The sequence below is a fragment of the Triticum dicoccoides genome, chromosome 2A (genome assembly GCF_002162155.2).
Source record: "Triticum dicoccoides isolate Atlit2015 ecotype Zavitan chromosome 2A, WEW_v2.0, whole genome shotgun sequence".
NCBI lineage: Eukaryota > Viridiplantae > Streptophyta > Magnoliopsida > Poales > Poaceae > Triticum > Triticum dicoccoides.
This window is the reverse complement of record NC_041382.1, coordinates 644,099,707-644,104,348: the sequence shown is the minus strand read 5'-3', so window position 1 is coordinate 644,104,348 and position 4,642 is coordinate 644,099,707. Positions and strand designations below refer to the sequence as shown.

The following is a 4,642-nucleotide window of genomic DNA, read 5'->3' as shown; positions in this document are numbered from 1 at the left end:
TGCGGGCGAAATGGTGCTGGGACTTGGTCGGCGGGCGAACTGGTGCTGGGCCTTGGTCGGCCGGCGAAATGGTGCTGGGCCTTGGTCGGCCGGCGAAATGGTGCTGGGCTATGGCCAGTTTCCGTCCTCTTGTTGGAAAGAAAGAAACAAAGAGGAAACTGAGTTCGTCTCCGCTGCAGGGGAAAAAAAACATCAGTCGGGCAAGAAATTTGCAACAAGATAGAACGAACGCATCTATGATACGTAGCAATGATCTTATCATACCATGGCTACCAGGAGGAGACCTTGGCGGATCCTGACGGGCATGGTTGACGGACTTTGCCCCAAAAACTTGCAGATCCAAGGAGGAGGTCGCCGGACTTTTGCTCCAAAAGAAAAAAAAAATTGTAGATCCAAGGAGGAGGTCGCCGGATCTGCAAGATCCAGCCATGGGTGAGTACCAATGGATTTCATCTTCGTATATATCATATATACAATACAAACAACTCATGTAGGTACCTAGTAGAAAAAGATATCTTTGACCTACCGTACCATGGTGGCCATCTTGTCTTGAAGAGAAGAGAGGCCTCCATCCATGAATCCTGCTTGTGCCTTCTTCCGTTGCTTGGCTGTGTTCCATGGAGAGGAGAAGGAGAAGGAGAAGATTGGGGCGGCTAGGGTTGGGTTGGGTTGGGTTGGGTTGGGACTTGGGAGAGAGGCGGAGAGGGAGCCCAAGTTATATATTGCAGCTGCGAGGCGAGGCGATAATTCAGCTCAGCCTCCCCCGGCTGAAGCTGAATCAGTAGCAGCCCTCACTCCCACTCCCTGGCCCACGCGCCGGCGACACAAGGACAAACGCGCTGTCCACGTCGCGGGGCCCACACGGTCTCCTGGTTGCGATTTTCCTGGCTTTTTTTTCCTTCCTGGGACGGCACGTTTCCTTCATCCTTCAAGAAAAGAAAAATGAAAAGAATAAAAGGCAACAGTAATTAGTACTATTTTCCATCAAGAAAAGAAAAGAAAAAAGGCAACAGAAATTAATACTTTCCCTCAAGAAAAGGAAAAAAAAGGCAACAGAAATTAATTACTCACCTTGATTTACCTCCCCGTTTACCTCGGACGTTTCCGCTTATATAGATAGATGAATGCCGCCCGGTGACGCATCCACACGTATCCAGCCTCCAGTGGAAAGTGCTGACGACGCTGCCCAACGGTTTTTATCATTTATTTACCACCGACGGACGGATGATGGACCTTCCCTCCATGACACGTGGGCCTCCCTCTCGCCCGTGCCCCACAAGTCCGTCACTGCCCATGCCCACCGTTCGCTTCGTCAACGTCCCATCCAACGCCCACAAATTACACCATCCGTGTCTGCTCGTGCCCCATTCGCTCGTCTTCAAGGTTACCTTGCTACTATGTACTTCACTTCAAGGTTCTTCTTCTTCTTCTTGTCACGTTGCTTTTTTTTGTTGTTGTTGTTGTTCTTTTTGTTGTCACGTTGCTTAAAAAAACAAAAACTCCACGGAACGTGCATGTACCGCACACACCATACAATCTCTTTTACTTAGTACTAGCAAACGTGCCCGTGCGTTGCAACGGGAGAAAACAAGTTGACGTGCTTCGCTGCGAAGCAAATGCCAATTGTACCAATTAGGTTGGCAGGTAGAGGACAAGTTTGATGATGCCAAAAATGATAGATCAATTAACAATAGGATTCTTTGGGGCGCTAATTCGGAACTTGGGACATGAATCCTGGTCAACTAATCGGGTGCACAACTCTATCTTTAGATTACCGTACTGATAATAAAAATATCACACACATAGTCCTTATTTTGATTTACTGCCATCAGAAAATAAAAACGCGGTATATGTCTAGCGTCAAAACACGTATCCTTCTATTGTGTGTGCTAACCGTGATGTATAGATGTTTTAAGTTGCTGTTTTGTTGCGATATATGTAGGTTTGATTCTTTGCCTAGTCCGTTGGGCCCCAATTCACGTCTAGATGTAATTTGATCTATTCTAGCTTTCATTTGCTAGACCGTGAAATCTACCCTCGAGTTTAGGGTCTTTTCGCCTCTGGCGGCGACTCTAATCGCCGCCTAGAGTCTCGCATCTACCGCCGATCTGATCACCACACGAGCCCGTCCTGGTGCTGTCGAGCGGAAGGAGAGATCGGCTAGCTGGTTCTGGCCTGGTTTTCCCTCTTTGACTGCCGCATGGCTCGCTGCGTTTGGGCCCTCCCTGACGAGGATCTTACGGAAGCAGTCATATCAAACAGGGAGAAGGATGCCAAACTTTGGATGCTATGGTTGGTTGACACCCTTCCTTCGGCTGACCTAACGCGGGTATTGGTGACAATGTGGGCTATATGGTGGGCGAGGCGCCGAGCCATCCACGACGACCAGTACCAGAGCCCACTAAGCACCCATACTTTCGTTTAGAAGTTTCTGGCGGAGCTAGAGATGATACCGGACAAGAAAACACGTCCCAAGGACCTACACGTAACTTCTGGGGACCTGCATGTGATCTTCAAGGACCTGCATGCAACCCGAAGTGGACAGAGGGTTTCGCCTTCACATGTGTGGCTCCCGCTTGAGCACCATGATGTTAAAATTAATGTAGATGCGGGCTTTTCGAAGGTCAGCGACCGCGCAGCTACAACAGTGGTATGCAGGGACAAACGAGGAAACTACTTGGGTGCCTCGGCCATCATCTACGACGGCCGCCTCGACCCAACTATACTCGAAGCACAGGCATGCTGCGAGGCCCTCTCCCTCGCCTCGAATCTGCACGTTCAATCGATTTGTGTTGCTTCAGATTGACTGGAGGTAATAAGGAACATCCAAGACGAAGTCCCTTGGCGATATTTTTCTATCCTACAGGATATCAAGCATGAAAGGAGCTATTTTCAGGATGTAAAGTTTCTTCATGAGAATAGGAAGCATAACGGAGAAGCACATGCTTTAGCAAAGGCAGCTGCCTCTCTTAGCCCCGGGCGCCATGTGTGGCTTAGTATTTCCCGTTTCCTTTCCTCATGCACGACGGCCCGTTGCTCGACGACTGTGCAAAGCGATGTCAGCCGGCCGGCGACCCGACGTTGGAGAGTCGCGATGTGAGCCGATGCTGCGAGGTGCGTCCTCAGATGCTACGCCCCAGAGTGGATCGGGCGCGGGTCAAATGAGACCCCGCCCCCTCATCACGGCTGGATCTCATCTGCATCCCCATGGACTGGTCACTAAACGCTTGCCTCCGCTCCCGTGCAGTGCAGCCATGGGGAGCCTCCACCGGTCGCCTCCTCCGGCCTTCCAGGAAGGCCAGCATCTCCACCAGCTGCCCCAAAGTCTCTACAGCCCGCCCCTCCCCTAATCCTTCGTCCGTCGGACTGGACGGAGCGGCGCTCACACGCGAAAGTAGTAGCAGCTCGCCTAAGGTCGCGTCTCCAACCGCCCGTAGCTGCAGCTGCGCATGGCGCCCAAGCGCTCGATATTCCCCACACCTCGCCCTCGCCGGTGAGCAGCAGAGTCTCCGCCGCCGCTCCCTTTCCCTTCTCTCTCCCATCTCCCTTTAAATCTCGCCCCACCATGTTTTCTTGCAGGAGCTCACCGAGCAACCATCGCGCCACCCCGAACGCTGGATCCAGCGGCCCCAGCCTCATTGGCCTTCTCAGCGCCTCTCTAACCCTCCTACGCCTAGATCCGTCCGTTGGCAGCCGCTTGTCGCCGTTCTCCGGGTGGGAGGCAGGAGGCGGCCGGCGGCGCGGGGCACGATGAGGCAGATGCGGAGTTGGGTTGTTTTTTTTTCTTTGTACCGGTTCGGGTTGACTTATGACGAGGACTGCGGGTTGAATAAAAAACAGCAGGGACCTTTTTGCAAAAAGCCCAATGACGGACGACCAGAAACCCAGTTTGCTTTATTATTAGGTAAACATAAAGATATAAGTACTAGTATATATATCTCAACAAAGAAATAAATTTATTCCTAAAAAAACAAATAAATAAATACGATGTCGACAACAAACTCCAAACCTACGTGACACATTGAGAACCACGCGATAGCAGAGGAAGAAATCATCGTGCCGCCACGCCCCTCCGTCATGCCGACGAAGAATGGAGATATGATACCAGTCAAGCTTCAACCAAAGCGTGCCAACTACCTGGGTCGACGAGTGTCTCGTCCTGGTCGCGCAAACTACTCATGTAGGTTCATGATTTTTCCAGAGCTCCTTGGCCCCCTTGACAGGTATGTCTAATGAGTTTTGGGGCCCCACCATTCACTTGCTTGTATATGCTCATCATGAGAAGAAGTCTGATGTGCTAGATTTCATGTTTGAGGAGACGAGGACTCTTGTGTTTGACAACAAGCCGGGTTGTGTGTGCTCCGTTCATCCATGCTCTCTCGTTGAGGCTAAGATTGCTGACCATGCCAAGCTCTCGCGCAATTTTCCTATTTCTCTGCCTCTCAGGTACACCAACTTCGAGCATTGGGCGTGTGATGATATGATTCACTTGGTGGGCAAGAAGCCCAGGCCTAAGAAGACGCCTGCTTCAAGTGTTGCTACTACTGAGACAGGTAGTCCCTCCTCACGGGGTGTCACTGCACAGGATCCCACTAGGTTTGCTCACACTATTGATTCCTCTCCTTCGTTCGGTAAGAAGGGA

The 4,642-nt window shown here is 51.1% G+C and overlaps 1 long non-coding RNA gene across 1 annotated transcript; it reads right to left on the bottom strand.

Annotated features, from left to right (window-relative positions):
* Window positions 1-8: 8 nt before the first annotated feature.
* On the bottom strand, window positions 9-670 carry LOC119359750. The gene is made up of 3 exons (XR_005172646.1): window positions 527-670; window positions 265-413; window positions 9-173 (listed from the first exon to the last, which is right to left on the bottom strand). It is a non-coding gene; the product is annotated as an uncharacterized LOC119359750 (long non-coding RNA).
* Window positions 671-4,642: the final 3,972 nt, after the last annotated feature.